General features: G+C 34.9%; 1 protein-coding gene across 1 annotated transcript in view; it reads right to left on the bottom strand.

Moving 5' to 3' along the window:
• The window catches only part of CDH10 (cadherin 10), a 91961-nt gene extending 67004 nt beyond the window's left edge, over window positions 1–24957 (bottom strand). The window contains exon 1 of the mRNA XM_059854363.1: window positions 24739–24957. The gene's annotated coding sequence lies outside the window, so the exon portion shown is untranslated. The remainder of the gene's footprint in view (window positions 1–24738) is intronic.
• Between the last annotated feature and the right edge of the window lie 2984 nt (window positions 24958–27941).

The following is a 27941-nucleotide window of genomic DNA, read 5'->3' as shown; positions in this document are numbered from 1 at the left end:
CCTTGGCATTCATCCAAGATGTTTTCTTGTGGTGGTATGCAGACATTGCCTGAAGGAGTATAGAAGCCAGACCACCAATAAAAGTAACTTTCTGCTATTTTTGGTTTGGTGGTTGTTTTTTTTTTCCTTTTGTTTTGGTTGGGGTTTTTGGTTTTTTGTTTGTTTTGGTTTAGTTTGGTTTGTTGTTGGTTTTGGTTGGTTGGAAGGTTGGTTTTTTGTTTTGGTACTCATAAAGTAATGATTTGGAGGTGAGAACTTATATAAGGTTTACTATGACAACATGTTACTTTTTTGAAGCATAACAGTCTTTGGCCACCCAGTCTTCTAAGTTAGAACACTGGAATAGAGTGAACTGGCAATTGGCAGGTAATATACAGCACCTACAGTGTTTATTGTTGTATTATTTAAAATGAGCATCAGATGGAGGGTTTTCATCCTTTTCAGCCAAGAGAAATGAGAAATTCTGATACTGGATAAAAGATGAATGAAGTAAATAGTCATACAAGCAAATTAATGGTCTAATTATTTGTTAAAATAATCAGGAACTAGGAGTAACAATAGCAAGATAAAAAAAAGTTTGAGGAGTATGAAGAGAATTAGACTTTTGGATAGATTTTTAGTGTTAGATGGTTTCTTTTTCATCTGAATTCTGTCAGATAATTCCATGAATGGCTTTGGAATGGGGATTACAATACTGGAGCTTTATTGTAAGTGCCATCTGAGAGGTGGTAGGATAGCTTATAAAGTTTAAAGTTTCTAGTTCTGGGTACAGAGTCTTATTTGTTTTGTTTCTGTGTATGTAAGAGAAAACAAGCAAAAACTAACAAGACTTTGTTTTGCTTTTACTTTCTATTTTATTGCTCATTCTTTTCAATATTGTGTTTAAAGGAAACTCACTTCTGTTTCTCTGATGAGTGCCCTCCAATAACCTCTGCTAATTTTTTCTGTTTATTTTTCTTCCTTTATTTTTTTTTCCCTTATCACTACAGCTTCCTTTTACATGGCTGCTGGACACTCATAAAACCACAACCAGTATTAGCTGTTCAACCAATACTGGCCAGCCCAGCACATCCCATGTAACATCAAGCAAGACTATTTTTTACCTAACACCTCTTTTTAGTCTAAACTGAAAATACAAACCTGCAAGAGGCTCTGCTACGCAGAGTCTTGGCCTGTCCACACCATATCTAAAGTGACAATGAGTCTTCATATTTTGGTCCAATAATTCTCCAACTGCACTGACAACAAAAACAAAAATCCAGAAAACAAAATCCAAACAGTGCATATGTTGTCACATTTAGCTAGCAAGCTCACAAGAAGCTGTCTGGTAGTTCAGGAATACTGTATTAGAATAGCAAGGCAACTTTCATGGTCAAAGGGAAGATGGATTCATACTTTATAGGTTTATCCAATTACCTCCTTGTTAAACAACAAACAGTCCTAATTAAAATGATACATTTCCCCAAAGAGTCAGCTAGACAATCAATATTTTTCCTAACAGATTCCTGTAGGATTACATTTATCCCAGTAAAACTCAATGATTTATAGTAATATACCTTTTGTACTGTGAATTCTGTGCTTTTAAGTAAGTAATTGATGCGTGCAGTATTTACAACACTTTCTAATTACTTCTCTTTTTTTTTTTTTCTCTTTTGGATCTAAGATAAATAAAATACTATTATAATTGTAAAACAAATGTTTATGGTTTAATTACAATTGGAAATCAATTAGAATTAAAAACATATTTATATGCAAAAAAATATTTTTTATTTGTATTTAATGTGACTGAATAAAAATTGTACAAGAGAAATACAAGGAATTTAGTATATAGGAATAACTTATGCCTGTCAATTTCTATCTGGTCTCTGAGGTTTGGGTTTTTTGAGATTTTTTTTTTTTTAGAACAAGAGACTGTTTCACAAAAATATGGACAGCTAATTATTTAACTTTAGGGTTTTTTTAAACAACAGTCTATTTTTTTTACGGAAAGAAATTGCAAGTGAATAATGATATCTTGATCTTTGCAGTTAAAGACTTTGTAAAGAGTTACAATGTGTTGCAGAGTCTTATTCCTACCTTGTGCTACATTATATACAATATTTTGATATCATTTTTGAATGAGTGATGCTGTCTTAGGCATTATCTACACATTTTTTCTAAATAATAGTCTTCTGTAAATATGCCAAATCTCAAGAACAGCAAGTGAAATCTCTCTTGTAGAGATCACAAATGAGTAAGCAGAAGAGGACTGCAAAAAAAAAAAAAATCTCTAATTCAAATTCTTAGAATTAGAAATATTCTCAAAAGTGTCTGTTCAGTTATAAATATATTTCCATCCCAGCCTCATGACTGAATTGATAATGATGTATATATCACCCAGACAAATAAGAAAACTATCTGGGGAAAAAAAAAAAAATCTGTTCTTTATGAGACAACAGAAATTTGATAATTCTGTGTATTTGAAGGCAAACCCTTTCAAAATATAAAACATATAGAGATATATGCAGCATATACCTGAGATATTTTAAATATAGTTTCTTGTCATTATAAAGTAATAGTTTGGACAAACACAAAGTATTTTTGTAAAATACTTAAAAATTTTATTCAACTAAGGCAAAAAGAAATCTCACCACTTAATCCCACTGGGTGCATAACATACTAGAATCCCTTGATTCATTTCCTCATTGTACTGATTTTGTCTATGGCAGAATTAATTTTCTTTACAGTATCTTTTATTGTGCTGTGTTTGGGATTTTTTTTGGGAACAGTGTGGATACCACAGGGATGTTTCCCTTATTGTTAAGCAGCACTTGCCTGGTATCGAAGCCTTTTTCTGGTCCTTACCCCACCCCTCCAGTGAGTAGACTGAGGGTGCACAAGAAGATGGGAGGGGACATAACCAGGACGGGCCACCCTGACTAATCAGAGGGATGTCCCATATCATGTGACATCATGCTCAGCAATTAATTTGGGAGAAAAAAAAAAGGAAGTGGTGGATATCAGGAGCAATAGAGTTTGTCTTCCCGCATCCCCTTTGCCACATGTGATGGATCCCTGCTTTCCTGGCAATGGTTGAACACCTGCCTGCCCATGAGAAATGGTGAATTAATTGCCTTCCTTTCCTTTGCTAGTGTGAGCAGCTTTTGCTTTTCCTATTAAACTGTCTTTATGAGTTTTCTCACTTTTATCCTTCCCTTTCTCACCCTTTTCCCACAGGAGGGGGAGTGATGGAGCAGCTGTGTGGTGCTTGCTCCCTACCAGATTTAAGTCAGAAAATCCATGCTTTTCTTTCTCTTCCCTTACAGAACGTTATTTTCGATAAAGTTACTCTTTTTGGATATCAAGAACCAGATGATCTGTGCATTTTTATCAGCAGATTTCTTCAAATCACTTACAGAGAGGAAAACACCATAAAAGATCACAAAATTTGATGGACACATCTCTGTGTGATAGACTCTCCTTACAATTATTGCGTTACAAAGTCATGAGAAAAATCTGAATCTCCCATCTTCTATTAATACTAATGTCTAAAAGCTGGCTAATAAATAAATCCATAAAGATACAGCTACAAGAGTACACATATATATTCAGACACTTTCTGCACAACAAAATTCTAGAATTTGTCAATATGGGAAATGTTGACCATCTGTTATCAAAATCACTCCAGGGGAAGCAAATCCATTTCCATCTAATGCATACCATGACTTAACTAGTAGATAAACAATTAGTATTTTATACAATCTGCCTTGATATTTTTATAGGGTGGCATCCAGCTTCTCACTTCTGAGAAGTTTATGTCAGACTGGATCTCTGTCATATCACTAAAAACATCATTTTTTGCACCTGGCAAGAAAAAAACCACATTGACCCAATGCTACTGTCAACATGGAAGAAGCAATGCTGAACACTTTAGATTTCCTATTTTCATTTATATCTTGCATTACAGTACAAAAAGCAATTACAAGAAGGTTAGGACTTTAGATAAATATAGGAAGAATATTACTGGAGGTCCTACATCAATTTATTATAATCCAGTGGATCAATGGCTCTAAATAGAAAGTAAAGGTGATTCTTAGGAGGCTGTAAAGGTCACATAAATTACATGGTAATACATCCCATCGAATGTTTTTATTCTTATGACTCATTGTGTTCACTTTTCCAATATCCATCCAGTGTCACTCAGAAGTTACTTGCTCTAGCCTATATTTTGAAAATGGATTTTCACTGGCATGTTGACAACTATCCTTTCTTTTCTCCACAGCTTCTTTTTTATCTCTGGTGTTTCTTTTATTCCTCTTCCAAATACCTATTTGAGAAAGGCAGACTAGCATAAAAATCTGATGTCAGTGACGGTGTTATCCTTATGTTACTACAAGAATGTCAAGGATTTGTTCTCAGTTTCAACAACAAAAAGCCATGTACTTCAGTGACTGAAGTGTACTTGCTAAAGATGTTCATTGATGCTACTCAAAGGAAAATGTGATATGTAATTAAAGTGTATATTATGATTGTGAAAGAAAATATGGGATTTTTTTCCTCAGTGTTGAGAAGCAAAGAACTACAATATTATGAAATATATATACATACACATTTGCAAAGCTTAGTGAAAATGCCAAGCAATGATTTCCTCCCTCTTCTTAAAATATTATTTTAGAGTAAAACAGATATCTTGTCTCTAATAACTGTTATGTGAGTGAGGATTTGAAGAACTCAAGTGTAGCTTCTTCCAGTGCCTGTAAGCAAACCTTCCAATTTGCAATCCCTCCTTCACGTTACTTAGTGGAACTCTTTAAGACAGACAGCTCTGTGACAGTGAAGAAAATAAATACCAAACCCACAAAAAGTACACCTGTTTTGAGAGAGAAAGGTTTTAAAAACTGTCCATGCACTGACTATGATAGAAAGTCACTCTCGCACTGTTGCAAATTTTGTGCCTTTCTGGAAACTGGTGAGGTAAGATGTTAAACACCATTGACAGACAATGAGGTCAGCGAGACGTCACGTCACAGAGCAACCAGATCAGCAGCAGCACTGCTGCTGTCATTTCTATCCTCAGTCCTGACAGGTGCTGCATGTGAGTCCCTTCTGCTCTGCAACTGGACAGAAGCTTCTTCAATGTCTCTGTGTCTTGGGGTTTTTCCAAATCCTGTTCCATAACCTTTTCCAATTTAATTTCCCCTCCAAAAGCTTTATTTATGCAAATTGCTGAGGTCTGCTACAAATGCTTATCCATGCCAAGGTTTGCAAGCTTTTTCCACAGTATCAACATTTGTAAAAACCCCTTACTATTTCCATTAACAAACTCTTTTTTATTCATTACCTCATAGAGAACCTTCTCATAAGAAAACCCTCCAGTTGTATAGAACAATATTCTGGAAACAAATCTGTGACTGCTTGTGTCATCTAAACTTGTCTTCCTCACTTAGGGGACATTTTTCAGTTATTACATAAAGATGATTTTTTTTTTTTTTAGGGGACGTGGAAGGGAATAAGGAAGAAAAAATCATGTACAAGCTTTGTAAAAAGGATTCTAGAGATGAAACATGGGTATGCTAACACATGTTAGTTAGGTATGGATAGGAAAAAAGAATAAAGGACAGAATAAATAAGAGTTGAGGGCCAAGAAGGATTAAAAAAACCAGATAATAGCAAGTCAGGGTTAAGAAGATACCACATTAGGCATCTAATCAGATGTCTTTGACATCTGTGCATTAATACAAAAATGAGCAAACCTAGAAAATTGCACCATTTTTTGTTTTGAAAGTTCAAAACCATATAATAAGAATCTTAGAGAGCTGGTGCAGTATCCCAAAAGACTGGAAGATTATGACAATATTATGTGCGGGAAAGACAAGAAGACCAAAGGAGGAGTAACTTTTGAAAGAAACTATATGGCATAAACAAAAGCTTTTGTAGTGCAAAAGTGGAATAGAAAATGCAGTAAAGAATAGATTTTGGCTAAGACACTGTAATTTCATTCAAAACATAGTGAAAGAAACACCTCAAAAATATAAAATACATTGCGTTTTTAAATATGACTATAAAGGAATAACAGGGAAAGAAGGAGGTAAAATAGACAAAGTCAAGACGCAAAAAAGAAAAGTCAGAGATGTCTAGGATGAAAAAATTCTGTAAGAGAATTAGGAACAGAAGCAAGATTGAAAATTTTGATTCAATACTCATTGGAGGAGCAGTGGTTTACAGATAAATTGAAGGAAGCTGGAGAATGCTGTCTTAGCACAGCAGCAGTCTTTCTACAAATAAGTGTAGGACAGGTAGATAATTCAATTTACATTGGCAGCAAGATGTTATGATTTGTGCATTAAACAGGAAAGAGTAATTAAAGAACTTAGATGTGAATAGCCACCTTTTGCAATCCTATTAGCTGAGTTACAATACGTTTTACAACTGTTGTGGTTTGAGACATACTGAAAAAAACCACAAACACTTTCTAGGTGAGAAGTGATGTAAACTCCCCCTGAAGGGGATGGAACAACACTGGACAAGGTGTGCAGCTGTAAGCAAGGCAACTGCTAAGCCATGGGATGACTCAGTTATAAGACATTTAGAAAACCCAGCCACCCGGCAGCAGCACATTCACATGTTGATAAAATAAAACCAGCTCAGCAGGAGAATCAGGGATTCTCAAGGACCACACACTGTTCACTGCAATTTGCAGGTTTTCAAAGCATGGGTTTAATGAATTCACTGCTAGTATAGAACATGAATTGGCTGAAGCAGCTTCAGAATAATTAGTCATTCTCTGATTAAAAGTATACATTTTCCACTCCAGTTCCTCTCTTAATTCTTCCTATGATTGAATAATTATCATGCCTGGTGGACAGAGAAAAATTACTAAATGTCAACCATCTTAATGCTTGTGAGGCAAAGATCACTGAATATGATTTAACGGCAGGCATCATCTGGATTCAAAAAAAATTAACTGATATAGAAGGAGGATTATTACCTATGAGAAAAATAAAGTATATCTTCTCTACTCAAGCAATGATGGGAAGGGCTCAGCTAAAGTAATAAATTCATTTTGAACACCACATTTTAAGAGAGGTGTGGAGGAGAGGAAGTCTCATGACTGTCATGGCACATGGAATAAACTGGTGCTGCTACACTATAGAAAAGAAAGCATGTGAGAGGGAAGAACAAGTTACAACTTAGAAATATGAAAGACTTGGAAAGAGGTTATACCTTAATAATAGGTTAATCTCTTATCCCTATCTACTAAATGTGCAAGAAGTAATGTTTAAAATTATTTGTAGCTGAGAATAACAACTACAAAAAACAAACCACAAACCCCAGCCCAGTGATTTTTTTTCTTGTATTTTTTATGATAATCACATCTACAGACAGAACTAGCACACATTAACATAGTACAATTAATCTCTTAAGACTGTCTTGGAGATTAACTTCCTTCTCCTCCTCTATCCATCCTTAATTTTGTAAGTGCTATACCCAAAAGACCAGCCCTGAACTTCATTTTATTTAGACTGAAAAAAGTAATAAAAGGCTATTATATAATGTATACTTCCAGATATGTTTCCCATCCACACAATAACTGAACAAAGGAGAACCAAGCTTTTTGAACCAATCTTAATCATACTGGCCCTATTTTGTGAAATCAAAAATAACCAAGTGTTCCATTAATATAGATTCCACATAAAATGGGTTGTATTTGCAGGCTGGCTTTCACAGCTGTTTAGGGATTAAACCTAATTTGAAAAACTAAATGCTTACTCATATTTTGTTGACTCGTGTCTCACCTTATGTTTGTTTTTTTACAGTTGTCCCTTTAGACTACTGGATTTTCAGAAGTACTTCATAACCTCATTGGAAACAAGAAACAGCCCAAGGGCCTGAACACAAAATGGTGAATGCTTATGTACCCACAGTGTCTTCAAGGAAAGAAAGATGGAATGATTCTAAGCATGCAGAAGAAATGCTGTCTGAAAGAGGAAAAATCCTGTGAAAACTGTAATCACATTGCGATTAAGAACGACCTGCCTCCAATATAACATTCCATTGTTTTAGCTATTTCAGCTCTTTCAAATCACACTAAACTCTAATGTGACACATCATTCGGCATTAAACATAAAATGTTGTGTTTCCAAAGAGACTGTGGAAAGAAGCAGAGGAAATAAATCAATATTGTTTACAGAAAACTTCTTAAAAAAAAAATCAACTTTTTATTAAATTGTCAAATGACTTCATCAGACTTGAAAGTTCCCAGATTTATTTTATTATATATTGCTACATTATTTTACTTAAGCATACAAATGCAATCCATATCCAGTGGACAGGGATAAACCTGAGTTACGTCAAGTTATTTCCAAACTCTGTGAGCTATTCCCCAGTCTTAGTTTTACAAATGTCTTATCTTTGTGACAATCTCTAACAGGCCACAATATTCCCATCCAAAGGATCCTGTAGAAGGACTTCCAAAAGTACAAGAAAATCCAAGCACCTAAACTTGGCAGTTTACATAGGTCTGTCTTCATGCTGGAAACCCAACACCAAGACACTGTAGAAAGATTTTGTTTGCTTTTCACTCCTTTGTAGTGAAAAATGGGTAAAGCTGCATATCTTCAGAGAACTCTATATCCTATGTACCCTGGGTTATGTTTTACCTCCCAATACACAGCTCAGACATCCGGGTTCTTCTCTCCCCCATGAACATTTTTTTCTCAACGCTTACACAAGCATTATGGCACAGGACCTCAAGGAAATGGAAGGCTTTTGAAGAGGATGAGCAAATCCCATCAGGATGTGTTGACAAAGAAGGAGCCCCAGAGATTATATGCAAAGCAGCCCAATTATTAGAAAAAAATCCCAAGATGAAACTGATATAGAATGCTGTTTTCAACACCTACACACTCATAACTCTATTCCATACCTTTTGATAATCTCAAATGATTAAGAAGGCTTGATTTTAAGTTTTATTTGCTATGCAATGGTAATTGCAGTGCTCCCTCTCTAGGCTAAATACTGATTGTTAGTTTTGTTTGAGTTCAAAAGAAAAAGAAGCCTCACCAATTATGGAATTGTAATTTAATTCAAATTTCACTAAATAATGCTAATGTGCTGCCCAAGCATCTACATAACATTTCTAGGAGGTAACAGGACTACAGACTAAGCAGAGTGGATATAGTCTGGGGGTGGCAGTGGCTGTATTCTTTAATTATAATATATTGAATGGACAAAAAGCAGCCTAAAGCTCTTCAGCAATTCTGAAGCCTTTGCTGTTTTGCAAACAACCAGGCAGTGCACAAATAGATAGATAAGAGGTCCATGCCTATGCACAAACACTGTTGCAGCCCAATAACCCCCATTACTTCACACACCAATTAGTAGCTAATAACTAAGACATGATAAAACCAGGCTTTTCTTTATCTCTAATTAAATCTTTATAAATAATAACCTTTATACACTGAAAATTATTTAGGAATTCTAGCTGTACATCATGAATACCCTTGAGAGCATTGAATACTTTTAAAAGCATTGAATACACCATAAAATCAATGTTTAAAAACTAGCAGAAGGCGGAAGAAACATTAGAAAAAATATATTTGTAAGCATATGCAAAGTATCTTAGTGTCTCCAAGAATAATCTGTATGTGTGTGCTGATACCTAGAGATAGTATTTTCTTATGGATAGATGTAAAGGGACTTATCACATGATTGTTGATGTCTGAACAATTTCTTAATTTTTCTCCTTGCTCCTGTGCCATATGGTCTCTTACATGGTTTCAGGGCATTGCTGCACCAATTAGGTCTGTTCAAGTTTAACCAATTTTTGTGGATCCTGGTGATACAGCCCAGGAAGGGCGTACCTGGAAGAGGTATGACATTACTTAGCAGCCCACTACAATAGAAGTTTGGTATGCCCAAATAAATATATTTTGATGCTAAAAAACCCAGTGTTCTATGTTTTAGCTACATAATAAAGTTTATCACACGGGACTTCAGACTCCTTTTAACCTGTCACAGTTAACCTTTTGTTCACAAGCACCAGTTGTTTTGAAACACTCAATTGTTAACTGAATTTAAAATCATTTAGTGGTTAATTTGCTATATTACATCACACAGATGAAAGATAAACATCTATGATTGACAGGAAATGTGAAGTGAGAAGCAATGAACATAAGGAGTATGTCCTAGGCAAAGAAGATGACACATAAAAGAAACTTTGAAATACCAGTAGCACACAGCACAGAAAGAAAGCCAGAGATCAAGAACTGAATAAGAGCTGGGCCACATTGGAATAAAAGTAATATTGCAAATACATTGCTTATAATTTTGAAAATTTTATGAACAGAAATACATAAAGGATGATGCAACAATCATTAAAATTCTAGTAGTAAAATATGTGTATTAAAAAGTCTTGTAATTTAATTTCCCTAATAATTTTATATTAAAGTCTTATGTGGAAGATGTAATAATTCTAAAATACTTGGCAGTGTTTGATTTACCACACTGTAGTATTTCAGTGAGGTAACTTATTAGTATTCTATTAAATATATAATTCCCTATATTGCTTTGAATGTGAAAATTTCTGCTCAATGTACCCTGAAGCAAAAGTGCAATTGAGCACTTCCTAGGCAATAAGAATGTTCAGCTCAGTGAAAGTTCTCATTTTGCACTTCTCTTCCAGGACAAGCTCTGATCATGTGAATTCTCTATAAAATGTAATCATTCCAACTGTCCTCTTCATTTCAATACTAAAGCAGGCTGCTCATTGTGGTCCTTAAATCAATTAAATCAACTTCCTGACGAATACTGATTGGACATCATTGAAAGGCTATGAAAAAAGTCACTGCCTTCTAAGAATTATGTGAGCAATTAAAATTACCCTTTTATTAATATGAAGGTGGAAATCAATTGAAGAGTCTGAAAAATTATAAATTCTGAACGTAGTACTACTAAGCACTAGCTGAGACAAATGTGCAAGGTTGATGGTTAACTGGAAGTTAGAAAAAGTTAACCTCAGAAATACAGAGTTGTTTTGTTCTTATTTTCTGCTAGAAAATTAGTCTCAGAACAAGGCACAGCTTTGTTTAAGGGTGAAGTTGCCCAAAGCACAGTTGTGTACATATCTGGACAGAATTAAAAAAACCCAATATGCTGAACTTTGTATATCTGATCAAATTCTGTCAACAGTATTGGAAATTAAATGCAAGCTAAAATAAATTTTGAACTGCTGGGGTCTACCCTGCACAGAAGCACATGAGTTTATCAACATAACCTGGCCTCAAACTTCTGTGGTTTTCTGCATACAAACTCCAGGTTTTAAATACATAGTAGGAGGTGGCTTTCAGTCCTTCCTGGAGGCAAACTCCTTCCCTGTTGTTACAAAGAGGGCATCAGAAACCCACTGACAATGAGGAGCTTCTGCAGTGCTGTCCAGCCCTGAGTCTCCTGGTTCTTCACATGCATGACTCTTCCACCTGAGCAAGCCCCAGTACTTCAAGCGTGGCCTAATTGACCAGAGCACCTGACTGTTGCTGTTAACCAAAATGCCTTTCAGAGAAGTACCAAAACACACAGAAAGAGGCAGATTAATTCTTACTTAATCTCCTGCAGGATATTTTTTTAAGGAGTGGCAAGCCAGACTAGTATGGTCTTTTCAAAGTGCAAAATCTGTGAAGTCCTTGTGGGCTAACAAAAAAGAAGCAGGAGAGGTGATCCGTGTCATCATTCCTTTCCCATGTAAACCAGTTGTCACAGACATCTAAGGAGCTAGAAAAGAGCTGTAGCCTGGTCTAAAACTATCATAAAGACTTCTGGAATATCTGCACATAAAGATGTTTTTTTTCCTTAGCTGGAGGAGAACTTAATTGAATGCTGTGAGAGAGACACTTGTAGAGAAAAAAGGTTTAGTTTCTCTGAAAATGTTTCTATCCTGCACAAGATATTGTGAGGCTATTGAAAATTATGGTTAAATCAGGGAAAAATAAGTTTTAAAATTTCTTAAGGCTGGAAATTTCTGTCCCACTTTTAAGGAATTACAATTCCTTTTGCCTTTTGCTTCCTGAATTCTCTTAACACTAAAAAGTGACAGCTATCCCCATGACAGTCTGTCATAGTGCTTTACATCAGAGCAGATGGATATAAAACCATTGCAGGAAAACACACTTTTATTTCTGAAGCATGTTGATTTCATCCCATCAGTCCAATAAGAGATAATTTTTTTTCTTGTTTCTATATTCATACCTCATGAAAATTTATTAATACTACTACTAATATTATCATTGTTATTATTAAAATAATGATAATAATAATAATAATAATATTTTAAGATATTTCTATGCTGTAAAAGGTAGGGAAAAAAAAAAGTGCTTAATTTGCAGATAATACAAATCTAGGCTTCTCTGTTTATCTTCACAAGAAACAACCAAGTTTACTTTAAAAAAGGTAAGTTTAACCAAATGCCAAAAATTACATATCAGTGTCACTACTTTTAATTTTGCTGTTCTCTTCTCTATTGAAAAAGCCCTTCCAGTTTGTCCTAAGAATTGCAATCTTCCAAGGAGAAAGTCATAGCTACAAACTCATTCGACTGTTTCTGCAGGAGTCTGAAAAGATGGCACAGCTACATTGTGCATGTAATAACAGCACCCGTGATTGTCAGGAATCTGTGCTTTTGTGACCTTTATGTCTTTTTTAAAATTTCTGTAGGCTTGTGGGCCCTGAAACATGTCAGTTATTTACTACTGCTGTTGTACAGCAGGATGAATTTTTTTCTTTCACTGCCACAGCTTAGGTATGTGTTGCTTAGACTAACTGGTCGTCACACTAGATATAAATAATTTTGACAGTCAGGAGAACACACTAAATACACAAGTTCCACAGCTCAGCGATCACCCTTATCTGACAAACCCCAGAAACAGTTTTAAAAAGCATTTTTTCCTTTTGATCATCTAGACAAGTTCAGTGACAGACACTTTTCAGTCTCCCCTTTATATACAGGAGCCAACAGTTTCCAGCATAAATAATGTATTTACTTACCTAAAATTCTAACTAAATTATGCGCACTGGGATTGAAAGAGCAAAATCTACTGTTCAACAGGTACCATTTGAAGAAAAGGAATACAAAGAATTTTACAGTAAAAATAAGGAGATGCAAGCATTTTTTTTCAAAAACATATTCTGAAATTGTGCTATGCATATTTCCAAGCTTTTCTGAAGATAATCACAAAATCATTAACTTTTCACCTCCAGAAGCTCTACAAATAGGAAGAATCACTTAAATTGACCATGTTTCCTCTTCCCTCCCTAACTCAAAGAAGACATTGATAGATGGAATTATTTCATCTTTCTAATACATTTTCCTATCTACATATTCCTTTTATCCCTTAAACTGATTTTACCTTCCTCTTATCCACATAACACTGTCTGCAAATTTTCTTAATCTCATCTCACTGGAGACTTTCTCTTTGGTGACTTATGGCATGCTTCATCATCTTTCTGTACCTCTGCTTGCTCTTTTGCCCATCTCATTCCATGTTTCAGGTGAAGCATACTGCCTGCCTTTGCTGAAGATTTTAGAAGAAAGTACATTTTAAAAATGCCTTAAACTTAAAGAAAAAAAAAAAAACCTGTCCAAAACATATAACAGAATTTTACTTTCTTCCTCTTTAATAATCTTTAAAATATTCGGTACTAAGATGTATTAAAAGTAACAGAAAGAAATTAACACTGACGTGCCTAAACAAATGTGTATTAATCCAGAATAAGAAGTTAGGAAGATAAAATATTGGAAAATGTCTTTCTAGAAAACTTTTTAAGATTTAGTTTGTGAGGCCTTAAGCTTCACACTTTTCTGTCTGTGTTTCTATCAAAACTATAACACATATTTAGATTTGTCATTCTTGTAAGTGAATCTGATCAACTCACTGGAATGAGCAATTGCAATTCTCTCTTAAGTCACCACTTTAATTTTTTAGTCTATAACAGGAGGCAGATATAGGAAGAGAGAGAATATTCAATACTTAACTGTTAGGGGAGTTTTTACTGGGATGAGGAGGAGAAAAACACATCATCACATTCCTGTATAAAACTGTCGAAATTCTGTATCTTACTACATTAATATTATGATTCTTCTCTTCCTTCTAGCTGAAGGGCAAGGGAGTTTTATACCTAGCTAACCCTAATCAGAGAAATCACACAATCTCTAACCAACAAAAGTGATTGCTTCACCTGTTGACTTATCATAGCACACTGAACTTATCACAGTGGTACCTCAGCTAGTGATTGATTATTAAAAATCACATTCTACTGACTAGCATTTTAATACTTACCATATAATTGCTAGAAAATATATCTTGAATTTTTATCCTTCTAATATTATTTTCTGTACAAATATAGGAAGCATATAGAACAGAGACAGTAATGGTCATATGTACAGAAAGTAATGGAATCATCTGACATGAAAAGAAGGGATCTTATAACAGTGTGGGATCTTAAAACAGTGTTCTCATTTGGTACTAATTTTGATTGATAGTATTTTCTTCTTCAGCTGGGAGGATATTATAATAACTCACAGAGCAATAACCTGACATCTATTTTCAATAACTACAGAATATTTGGATGTTACTTGAACAAGACTATAATTTCTTTCTTAAAATTATTTTTAAGAATAAACACATCCTTACTTTTAAAAGAATGAGAACCCCCCACCATAAGTAAAAGCAGGACAGACATCTCAATTCTCTTTCCAGCTCTTTAAAGAGAATAGTATATTTGCATCTAGAAACTTTCATCAGACTGAATGTTAGAGATAAGTAAGCAAGTATGGACTATTGTATAGAAAATTCCTTCAGAAACTGAGCAAGAATGTGATCTTTACTGATTGCAGATACCTGCAAGCATTATCTTTAAAGCCTCCCTGTATTAAGCTAGTATTTATTTAGCACAGAACCAAAGCTACTCATTTTTCTGAATCCCAATGAAAATACCAGAAAAATATACAGCATTCCTGTGCTATTCTTGCTCTTTTTTTGGATGCAGGCTGGTATGAATTTTCCCAAGCCAAAACCAGAAAATAAAATGAAACACAAGAATGCTATCACAGACCTTGGCTTCCTATTAAACATTACAGGATGCTGAAGTGAATATTGCCTTGAGCTAGCTAAGTATTAAAGTATTCTACAGAGATGTAATGCACTGCTACAATAAAAATATATTGACAATTGCCTTGAACCAGTTAAGTATGCTACAGAGATCTAATGCAGCAGACTAAAAATCTATTTCTATGTGCTAATGACAGTCAATTTTTGTGAGATTTCTCAAATCAATACTTAGAGGCTCTTGAAAAGGAAGAAAACCAAAAACCAAAGAAAGTTTTGTCCTATGCATGAGTTAGTTTGCTATTTTACAGTCACTATTAAAATTCATACATACATATCTATCACCAAAGCAAGGTACATTTTAGCTAAGCTTAGAAAATACCTGCTGAAAAGGCTACCACTTTGTTTCATATAATTATGTTCTTGCCACGAGATGGCACCAAAAGATTAAAAATATCTGCATTCCTAAGGCTCCCATCTGAAAAATGAAACACTTTTCAGAGAATTGCACAAGAAATGGCTCCAATATTTGACTTTCAATTTGGTTAGCAAGTTATGAATATCATTTTGCCTACGTTGACAACCTATAAAAATGTAGAGACTGACCATAGAGTTAAAGGAAAAAAAAAGTTATAATAAAGCTTGGGTTTCCTACGAATTGCAAAGAGCTAGCTGTGGACATTTAGGATTATAGTATTCCCCTATAGGACAGGGAAGTAAAAACATATATTGTATATTAATAAAAACTGAACAGACACAAAAAAACCCTCCAAAAGCATCAACAATGTATAATTATCCTTAAAGAAAATGTATGGAACTTCAGCAGTTTATGCATTATGAATTATTCCTTTACTCTGCTCAATTGCAATTAAAAAAAAAAGTTTATCTCAAATTTTTTGAGCTCTTTAAAAAGCTGTTTGATATATAACATGAACAGTGAAGAAACTGTTTCTAGCTTGTTGGATATCATATTGTCAAATGAATGCTTTTCTCTTCCCCCAGCAAAACCTCATCCCATCTGAAAGGCATTACTATGTGACATGAACAGCTTGGAGTGGACGAACTGCATAAAACCAACACAAAACCAGATCCCATAGTCCCATGTAGGACAAAAAAATTCAAACCATAATCACTTCACTGGCAATTACTTCATGTAACACATGTGCTTATAAAATTCCAGCAAAACTACTATTAGAAAGTGGTTCATAACCTCCAACCAGAAAGAAAGCAAGCATCTCAGAAAATAAAACTACAAATTCCACAGCTAATTTCAAGTCACTATAGAAACTTTTTCCTTTAAACAAAAAATTTATTTTATAAAAGAAATATGCTTGTGTCAGTATTGTCCTGAGCTTCATACCCAGTATTTCTGATTGTACAGAAACCCTTCAAACATTTTTTCTGCACATCACTTCATTTTAGCTCATATATTTTAAAACATTAATGAATTACCCTTGAGAAGTCATCACTTGACTTAAACATTAGAATCATTGAGATGATTTCTGTTTACTTAGATAGAATTGAATACTTATTTTGTTGTCATCATGCCATTATGACATCATATTTTTTTATCTTCCTCATAACTAATATCCCAGTTTGAATCCATTGTAATGATAACTAAATAGCTTCTAAACATGTCCAGGAATTAATCTTTTAGTGGCATCAAGATATTTTTGGGGTGGTTTTTTTCTTTTATTTTTTTCCCCTGAGAAAAGAAGGATTTTAATGTACTAGAAGTAGAAATCTACTCCAACCAGCATGCCCAGAGTAAGAAGGAATCAGTTGCATCACTAAAATGACCCGATAGCCGTGGATACCTCTAAGGCAAAACTGCCTGGGTGCTCTTCCAGAGATGCAGCAGGAGCTGTGTAACTGGCAGCTGTGGGACTGAACCACCTAGGCTGCTTTTACCCCATTAGCCCTGACATTCACAGCCTGTCCAAGTGGCAAAACAACCTCAGACCCCACATGCACAAGCACTTACTGCTTGGATCTTGACGGCTGCAGCCATGGAGAAAGGAAATGGCAGGTATTTTCTCTCCTGAATGTACATAACCTGAAATTTAACAAGAACTCACTGCTCTGTTAACACAGGGGGCCTGGTCCTGTAATTTAGAAGGCTGAACTACTTTAAGCTTTACCACTGGTTTGTAACTCCAGCTAAGTGAATGATGCTCGAAGTAAAAACTTAAAAGCTCATTTTTAAGTTCTGTTCTAAAGCACAATATAGCAAATACCATTTAAACCCCTGAAAGCTGAGAAATGTATTTATACTAGTATTAAAAAAAAAAAAAAACAACTTCTGATTTCATAGCTCAAATAATTGGTTTCTCCTTCATTGTCACAAAATTTTAGGCATCCAGTTTAGAATATCTCAAGCCTAGTGACCTTTTTTAGTCACATTATAGATTCTCAGATTCTCTAGAAGATCTATGCTCATCAAAACTTTAATGGGATTATTAATACAATGCACTTTGTCTTAGTTCTTTTTCCTTTCCTAATTCTCATTATTCTGGCCTCAAAAAAAAAAAAAAAATGGAGAAAACCAACCAGAGTTAGGATATATTCACTAATAGCACATGTGTTTCTGAGGGATTCAGATGCTTTGTTAGTCAAGGATAGAAAGAATAAATGTATGATTTTGACTTAATTTCCCATCCTAGACAAATATTCCAGATACATGCTTTAATTTTAGAGGAGATCAGTTTTTTCTGGTGATCAGAATGATTATAGACTCTTCAAATAGTATAAGCTATGAATGATTATAGACTCTCTAAATAGTATAAACAGATAAACAAACAAAAAAATTTATACATTTCTACCTTAAGAAAGGTTTTCTCAAATTAATTAGAGTAATCAGGATACTATTTGGTTTAAAACCACTTAAGAAGTAAAATTTGAAGGAACAGTATAAGTAATTTTATAAAATAGTACAATTAGGAGGAAAATCCATCTATCTCTATCTGTTCACATTCCATTCTGTTGTGACTACCAGAAAACAAAGTAGTTCCAGTAACACATAGCACAATTGCTTTTAACTTCTTAATCAGAAACTTAATAAAATGCCCCTATGGGATGAAGAGAACCAAATGTACCTAACATGCCTGGGACTCTGTTCACCCATTTTAATCAAGATTCCAGCTTCAGTGGTATCTTCAACATGAGGACCACACTCTCACTCAAGGGAAAGAGCACATCTCAGCAGGTTAATGTCAGAAAATAATCTTTGTCCAGTAGAGGGGGAAAAAAATCACACTTCCCTAAAATGGTTCTCACGATAGTGAGATCCCACTCTTTTATTGACACTAGAAATTTCTGCCAAAAGACTGTGGAAACTATCCCTGAGAGAAACAGAATTAGAAGACTATTTATTTAAAGCTATACTATTTAAAACTTGGCCATGGGAAGTGGAAAGCAGAAGTATATTTAGGGAACTTGGATGTAATATGCTTAAGTAGATATTAAAATATATTTCATGTCCTAATGAAATGTCTTACTTCTGCAGTCTCAGAAAGAAGGAAATTTTTGATTTGGCTGCAAAGTAATTAGGTGTACCCCATTAACACATTCATAAATCGAGGCCTACACTATTACTTACTGCTTAATACAAGACTATTCTGATTAACAGTGCTTTTATTTTTTAGCAGAAAGTCAGGAGAGCGGGGTAGTAGCTCTGCATGGCTTATGCCACAGAATCAAACCTTTAATACACGAAAAAATAATATAGCATGAAACGGTATCAACATGTAAAAACCATGTCCCATATTAAATACAAGAAACCAAAAATCAGAAGGTATCTGTACTCTTAATGAAAATATGATCTCTAGCATGATGTAAACTTTTTGTAAAAGATTATTTGCATAATTTGTTATTAAAATTTATTTTTATAGGTGGAAAGGAAGCAAGAACTGAAATATTGTCATTCTCTTGCTTCAATTGGATGTTTGGTGTTTTTTTGTGTTAAAGATATTCAGTTGGGTATTTTTCTTTCTATTTTCCTTGGGTCTTGTTTTGCAATTATTTCTAAAAACTGAAAGTCCAGATCATCTTCTGAATAATCTCAACATTTAAAAAACAAACAAGCAAATATACACCCAACATTAGCTTAAGAATTAAATCTTATTAATCTAATTAGCCCATGTAAACTTTTAGTAGATGTATTACCTATAACTTTAATGATGTATAGAATCAATGACACTTTATCATAGAGTCATAGGAAGGGTGGGGTTGGAAGGGACCTGAAAGATCTTCAACATCATGTAGTTCCAAGCCCCTCCTACCATGAGCTGAGATGCCACCCACTAGTGTGGATAGGATATTTACAGCTTCCCTGGACTTCCTGTTCCAGTGCCCCACTACCCTACCAGTAAAGAATATATTCCCAATATCTAATCTAAACGTCAACTTTTAACTAATTTTCTGGTGACACAGAGATAAAATGGATGTACATTTACGGTTCCCAGTTCCATACACCATGGGAAAGGCATCAGGGAAATGGCAGCTCACTAGGTCAAAGAGAAAGGAATTGATACATTTATGGGATAATTTTTCTTGGAATTCTTAGAATCAGAATAAACCTGATCACCCTCCGTCTATTCTCAATATTAACTCCAAATAATTACACAGGCTTTGGGTTCGTGTAACTTTTCCCACTCTCATTTAAAATCTCATAGATTTACTCCATGTATTTCGTCTTTTGTGTAAGATACGAAATGTTTGAAACTCTCTTGATTAAGGCTGTGATACTTAGAGGAACTGATGACAGAATGCACAGCTTCTAAGTTTTCCAGACACAGATATATCTCTGTTTTATTTGTGCTTACTATTAGGAGAGTATGAAAATTAGTAAGATAATTTTTGCATGCATTAAACAGATGGAAAGTGTGGTAGATGCATGCACTAAAAAGTTCAGTTCTATATATTTATTTTATGTTAGTTTGGGGGACAAAAATTAACAGTGTCCTCTAGGACACTGTATTTTGAGTCTTGCTAATAATGCTGCAAATTACATTGGTATACATTTTTCATGTTCATAAAATCTGGATATTATAGCACTGCAGAGCTCATGAGGATTGCAGTCATCTTTATGGATCATGTTCTGGTCTGGATAAGTGGTGGTATATCATGTTCTTTATGTTGTAATGCAAAACATTGCACTAGGGTGATACTATAAATGCAATCTGTAATGTGGTAGGTGATGGAATATTAACAGTAAAATATACAGGTACATGCATTCATATATATGATACTATATAGAGTTGATAATGAGAAAATAATTGAAGAGGGTTTTTTTTGTTTTCTTAGAAAACAGAAGAATACAGTTGTAGCTTTGAAGCAACAGAATTCTGGAAACATCTATCTTCTAGTAATTTTTTGAATCATTACCTTTACATAAACAGACATACATGAACTCTTCATTACATGATTCCCTCCTGTTTTAAATATGGTTCAACATTCACCTTGAGTTACAATTAAGAGATGCCATAATAAGTTACAAATAAAAACATCATGTGAAGAATGATGTACATGTGGGAATAATATTAAAAAGGACACCTCCCATGTTGCTTTTCATTATATCCAATTAACTTCCTAAATCTTTGTATTTCCCTGATGCAGCCTGTTGGTACAAGGTACACACTTCCGGATACAGACTTTGTATCCCAGAGCAGGTGCCCTGTGACAAGGTAGGAAGTACCTCTGAGATGCTACTAGAGCTTTATGCCTCCTGCTGGACACACTCCTTGAACAAAAAAATTATAAACATAATCTATCTTATCAAAGTTAATAAAGACAAGAAACAGCAGTGGGACTTGCAGAAAAAGTCAAGTAATAAAAGGCTGAATTCAATTAAGAAAGGAATTTTACAGTATTCTACTAACTAGAATGCAAGCCCTGTTTAAGATAAAGGTTGTCCCTGTTTTACCTCTACTGTAAACACACATACACATTTGAGGTAATAGTCTCTGACACTGAATAATCAGGAAGACTGCATGTAAAAAGAAATGTGTATCAGTCTTCAACTGGCAATTTTTTGCCAGATCACCCACATACTAAAAATTAGACTGATAGGCCAGTAGAGAGAACATAAAAGCTCAGTAGCCTTTGATTGGGTGTTCTGGCTTCCCTCCAGATGAAAACAGAACAAAAGTAAAAAAGTGTTCAGGTTAAGCTGATACTTTTTTTTTTTCCCTGTGTGCAGTAATGCAGTCTGGTCACTGTAATATACACAGCTCCCAGAGATGATGATTTTTTTTCTATCACTCTCGTAGAGTCATTAACCCACAGAAAAAGGCATGTTAGGGAAGTCATCATGCCAGTGATTCAGAGCTGAAGATATGTAAATCCAGGGAGCAAAACACAAGCAACTTTTGATATAGGAGTTCCTCTTGGCCTAAAGAAAGATTTGGAGAACATTTAGAGCTCAGAATACCATTGCTGCTTCTTTTCTTTCTTTTTGCTTTTAAGTTTTTTCCAGAAGTTAGACAATAGAGGCACTAAGGCCTTTTTTCTCAATAAAGCAAGTGTTCACATTAGTAGGTTTGAAAGTGCAGGATGTGTGGCATGTGTGCTTTTTAATCACTTAATGTTTCAGTGAACTGCACCTTTAGTCTCTATGAGCTTTCATTGATAGTTACATACTATTCAGAGCAAACGAAAGTGTGCTATGGTGTGGCATTCTTATGTGCAGTGAAGTCACCCTTCATAATGTTTTACTCATATTTAAACTGCTCATGATGGCTCTTACTTTTCTAATTTCAGTTCTTCCTCCTTTACAAAAACCAATGTATCATATAGTATGTTAGTAAAAAGCCCATAGCAAATTCAGTGGTAATACAGAATGAATATTCATGTGGTTCACTGAAGTCACTCACAAAATGTTCCTTACACCCTTATATTCTGCCCAAATAATCAGTGGTTTTCTTCTATTTCTGTCAATCACATAATTAATAATAATGTCAAAGAATTAAAAATAGAGCAGGTTTTTTTCAAATCTCTGAAGGACATTTTGTGAAGTCCAGTTAAAACACCTTGGTGTTCACAAACATGATTTCAGGTGATAATAATGAATAAAGTAAAAATAATATTATCATAACCCCATATTCACCCCATTACTACTATTCAGCAATAGTTCAATCTTACTTTGACCCCCTGTACCAGTGCTGCAACCTAGTGGTACAAAATTACACTCCTTTTCAATCAGCCTGTAAGTATGGTTAGCAGACCTAAAAAAAAAGAAAAATCACTTGCACAGAATTATCCAGATGAGACAGGCTCTATTTCATTCATTTCTTTCCTTGGGAAATCACGTTGAGATCAGGAAATTACTCTCTCAGAATCAGAGGCAGATATTATCTTCAAATTAACCTTTTCTGACTTTTACATTTAATTATTCAACAAGGAAAAAAACTTACATCACTTAACTGAAATTTGTATACTGCTTTGTGTGTCCAGATGTGTATTTTCTGTAATCTCTCTCTACATTTAATCAATTCTATGCTCATTTTCCTTCATCTATAACATTTTTCTGCATTTTTAACTACTGCTAAGCACAGAAAAGAACAGTAGACACAGTGTCTACTGTGAGCACATTTCAGTATTTCATCATTTTTCACAGACCCTTTGTCTATTGAGAACATGCAAGTGTGAAGTTTTAGTGTATCTATACTCATTTATTCTAATGAAAAGCCAAAAAGATAATTTAGGAATATGTAAGATTCTACATACAGTCTTCCTAAGTTATATTTTGCTATTTTCTTTCCCACAAACTGTTTAAAATATTATAAATATAAATGGTTTTCAAGGCAAGTAGCCAAGACATATTTTCCAATTCTACTCAAAGTAACAAAAAAATCAAATAATCAGGATCAATTTTCAGCTTAAATATATGCATTATGATCAGCACTCTTCAGACATTTCAGTGTTCCTATTTAAGTGTACATCATTGTCTTGACACCACACATAAAAAACCACAGACATAAATCTAAATTAAAATTAACAGAAACTGCTGCAGAAATTATTACCTATTCATTCAAACTTTTATATAAAAAAGTGTATAAAAATATGAGCCCTCAGGCCCAAACTAGATTAAGAGTTGATAACACAAGAAGTATTCTTCTCTTGACATAGACCCATATTGACTCTAAATAGCTGGTTTTCAACTCTTGAGGAAGATTAACTGTTTCCTTCTTGCTTTCCTTAGTTCCCTAAGTTCCTTCTTTCTTTTCCTCCTCTAAAAGAGCATGGACTGCTATTACATTTAGAAGGTAAGCGATTAATAAAAAAGTTTGTGTAGCTGTAAAAATCTCAATAAATCTTAGTACCAGACTAATAATATTCCTAGTAAACGCCATATGTGAAAAGGATTTAGAGATCCAGAAGTGTGTTCCAGTCTCCCACTCTCTGCCTTTCTCCTCCAGCAACATCACCATGTAAATTGAAAGCCTGCTACCTTGAAAAGAAGAAAAAAAAAAGAAAAAAGCCCCACAGAAATTTTACAGCCCTGCTTCCTCACCCTGTGCACATACTCACACACTCACATATGCATCCACACATACATGCACAACAAGTTGTGTAATTAAAAAATACCTTCAAAGCAACGGCAGTGCTGTTGGGGGAATACTGAGGCTTTTACTGAAATGAAAGACGAAGATTATAGGCAACAGCTCCATTTGCGTGGAAGCAACAGAGATGATAGGTCCGTTTCAAAATGCTGGTTGCTATTTGTCACTGATTGCACGTGTAGATGCATTCTCCTAAGCTGAAGGGCTGTTAGATTTTTACAGCTGCAACTAGTATCATGTACAGTAGGAGCCTATTGAAAATTTCTTATGCAGCTGACAATGCCATCAATAGTTAGTAGTTGGGAGCGTGGATTTAGATTTGTATTGTGCTGAATTAATTTAACACCACATCAAATATGGATTTTATTGCAGCATTGACAATAAATGCTCACACAGGTGCAGACTGAATTTTTCCTCCCTCCACCTTTTCCCTTCTAACCCCTGTTTTTTCTTTCTCCCTCCACTCTCCCTTTACTGAAATGTCAAACCAGGCAATTTTATCCCTGTCTGTGTGCATGTAGCTCTGTACAGATATTTGAAATATTGCTAGTATCCACTTTGCTATCCTTCTCCACAGGGATTTCCTTCATAAGAAACATTTTCTGTGAGTGTAGGTAATTATTCTGAAATTCATTCCAGGGCAGAATGATTAACAGCGAAAGCTGCAACAGTCTTGCACAGGTATACAGAAAGTGGGGGCACATATGTGTATGTTTCATGCTATGTTCATAACTGTTACACTGGGAAACATTGTGCTTTTTTCAATTCAATTAGACTTGCTCACCCCATACTGAATTTTCAAGAACTGGCTGTAGATGGAAACTGCTGCTCAAAAGACAGCTTGCTTACTAGGAGAACAAAAAATATATAAAATGCTTAGTGTTTCAATCCAGAATGCATATGATGATATCGGTTTACTTTGAGGAGAGAATGCACAGCAGTTATTCCCTATCCCTTGTCTCATTACTCCTGACGCATATTTATAAAATGCAGAAAGTTGTATACAGTAGAACAAATACAGGAATCGCATTAAACAACATACTGCTCTAATATAATAACTGTAATAATACGAAGAGAAAGAAAATGAGAAAGGTTCCTACCTTTTATTCTGCTGAGAAAGTGGTGTCCACCCCAACCAAACTGAAAAACGAGCTGTTAGAGTCCTTTTCTTGGTCAGTTTTCTCCTGTTATTTTTTAAGACTGATTCTACTTGGATCTAACTCAGGCTTTTTCTCCCAGCATCACTTAACTCTGGACAGTCCGGAACCAAAGCTAAGGGGGAGCTCTGCCTCCGACTGGCTTTCATTCAGAGCTTCTGATTTACGAGGGGGAAAAAAAAAAAAAAGACAAAAAAAAAAAGACAAAAAAAAAAGACAAAAAAAAAAAACCACCACCAAAAACGAAGACGCACCGCCGCAGACACACACACGCGCAGCGTGCACAGACACACAGACACACACACGCCTCTCGCTCTCCCTCCTCCGAGGGGAGCGGGAGAGAGGCGCTGCTGCTGGAGCCGCAGCACTTACCCTGGGAAGGTTGGAGCCCGGGGAAGTGCAGGCTTCCCGAGCACACAGTGATTTGCAAGTGAATGCGGTGGGAGGGTACAGCAAACGGAAAGCTTTTTTTTGTGAAAGCCTGTCGCCCTCCCTTCGCTGCCAGAATGGTTCTCTGGTTTTGAAGCTTAAGCCTCATCTGCTTAGCTCGTCGTGATAATGAATACTGAAAACACCTCCACTTTTTGTGGTGTGTTTTTCTTCATTAGATGTAACCACTTCATTATATCAGCAGTGGTCTTACAGCAGTGTTTATATAAGATATATCTATTTTAAAAAACAGCATGCTGCCAAGTTAAAGGAAAATCTTTGAGGGATGAGATGAAACCAGAGAGTAATTATTTTCTTAATTGAACTGCTTTTTCTATTAGATTAGCAATTTTTCCTCACACCTCACTATTTTGCCTTATGATTAATACCAAACAAGACAGGTTCATATAAAATTAGGTATTTTCACATTACAGATGTTCTAAAAAAAAAAAAAATCACTATAACTACTAATTCCCCATAAATATTTTTTCCCCAGTTGCTACTTGTGATGCCTGCTTTTACTTTAGTCATTGTATTTGGACTTCACATTCTGCAGTGTGTTTCTTTGCATCGAGTAATCTGTGTTGGTTTCATGTTTCTAATACAGCAAATTGGACTTAGCACAATCCTCCTTGGATCATATCAAATTCAATCCTTTCATTGTGATACTGTAAAGAGTTATGTGTACATTAGTTAGAAGAGATTTAACAAATAGTCACGTAAGATAAAACCAATGGATGTCAGTATTGCTCTATTTAAGAAGTGTCATAAGAGGCTTTCTCTGGTTGCAAAAAAAAGTCTTCAAAAAAAAAAAAAAAAGGGAAAGCCAAATTATCTTAAAACAGGAGTTGAAAAATGTGTTTGGGAGTGAAGAAGAAAGTAACAATGAAAACTATTTCACTATTAGGAAATTGAATACAGAAGTATGTGGTTCACTGGGTGCTATTAGGCTACTCAGTTTTAACCGTTCTCCTTGTTTTCAGAGGCTTTCAGGAGAAAGGACAATTAAAAAAAAAAAAAAGGCAAGATCATTACCACAACTTACCATCATTTCCTAATTTAACCACCTGCTGTTTCTTCCCCTTATTTGTAATCATCAGTAGGAACAGAAATGACCCATCACCTAAGTACAACCTTTTGGCAGATGAGCAAGTCAGCATTTCAGTAACACACTATACTAGCATGTGAAGATATCATCTGGAGATAGAAACAAGTAAAGCAGCAAAATGCCAAGTTGTGGGGGCAGAGGGAATCTCTTTTTACTGCCATATATGAAATGATTTTGTTTTGAAAAATTCATCTACCCTGACAGATTTTTAATCTTTCAAGGAAAGCAATTAAATTTATTGGCTTTCGTTGTACTTGGGCTCGTAAATACACAGCGCCATGTATAAAACCTCTGTAGAAAAAAAAAGTATTCTTTCCTTCTCCCCTTCCCATTCTTTTATCAATATAAAAATCAGAACTGCCGTGTTCCCCTTTGCTCCTGGTTTCCAAAGACTTTCCTTCACAGATCCCTGTCTTCTCCTTTCCTGTCAAAGGACTAACTCAAGTTTCCTAGTCTCTACCACACTATGTAAAGCTACATTCACAGTTCCCATTAATCCATGTGGAACTGGCAATATTATTGAGGCACCTGTGCTGTTTTCCAAGTTTACACATTTATTTGTGCTAAACAGGAAGAACAAGATTCTTTTATTTTAGGCAAATCCTCTCATATCTATCTGAAGGTGAAGTTCATGGAACTTCCTTTTCGGACTGTACCACCTGTGCTTCTGTCTCCTAACATATTAGATTTAGGCTTTGATCCCATAGCAGAGTGCTAGGGATTATGTTACAATAAAAGTTGTGCTTTCAATTTAGTAATACTAACAAATTAAATTATGATGAAGGGAGACACAAATATGTGCAAATGTATATATATGGATGCAAAATATCTTTTTAAAGCTGGACTGCTTTTTGGATGATGAACAGAATATTCAGTGTTGAATATTAAGGTAAAGACGTCATCCCTTTTTAACATTTTTCTCATTTGCAACCATGCAGTTGGTAATAAATGACAATTTGTTTAAATGCACAAAAATCTATTCTACACATGCATACACACATACAGAGATCTATGCCAAATTTTAAAATCAAGAAAATAAATTGAATAATTCAGGAAAAAGGAGGTCAGAGACCCTGACTGTGTGCTTACTCTCTTTTCTGAGAAGTATTTTGGTACATTTCTTCTAGGGTTTTATTCAGCTGAAGTGAACCCATCTTACCCTTGCGAGATATTAATTTATTCAGGCATAGTTACTGCAAGTCACACTTGTACCCTTAAACTGGACTGACTTTGGGAGTTGAGGTTTAACTCTAGAAAAGGCCATACATTGTCTCACACTACTGCTTCTCTTTGTGTGGTCAGCTGCTTAAAATCCAGTGTCTATGAATACTGATAGCGTATGGTCATCTAAAGAAAAACATTTATTCAACCATATACTTATTCATACACATGACAGTAACTTTAAAACAAGGTGGCATGATAACCTATTTTTAACACTGCCTAATACTTCCCATTAGAACAGTCCATTTTTAATTACTTATAAATTTACCAAATTAATTATTTAGGATTAAATTTTCTACACTGATGGTCTGCCTTGGGCAGAAATCTTTTAAAAACATTTTGGCCAAAATGACACCGAAATTTCAGAGAATCGGAAAAAATTATACGG

The sequence above is a fragment of the Haemorhous mexicanus genome, chromosome 1 (assembly GCF_027477595.1).
Source record: "Haemorhous mexicanus isolate bHaeMex1 chromosome 1, bHaeMex1.pri, whole genome shotgun sequence".
Classification (NCBI taxonomy): Eukaryota; Metazoa; Chordata; class Aves; order Passeriformes; family Fringillidae; genus Haemorhous; species Haemorhous mexicanus.
Note: the sequence above shows the minus strand (reverse complement) of the source record. Positions and strands in the feature narration are given on the sequence as shown.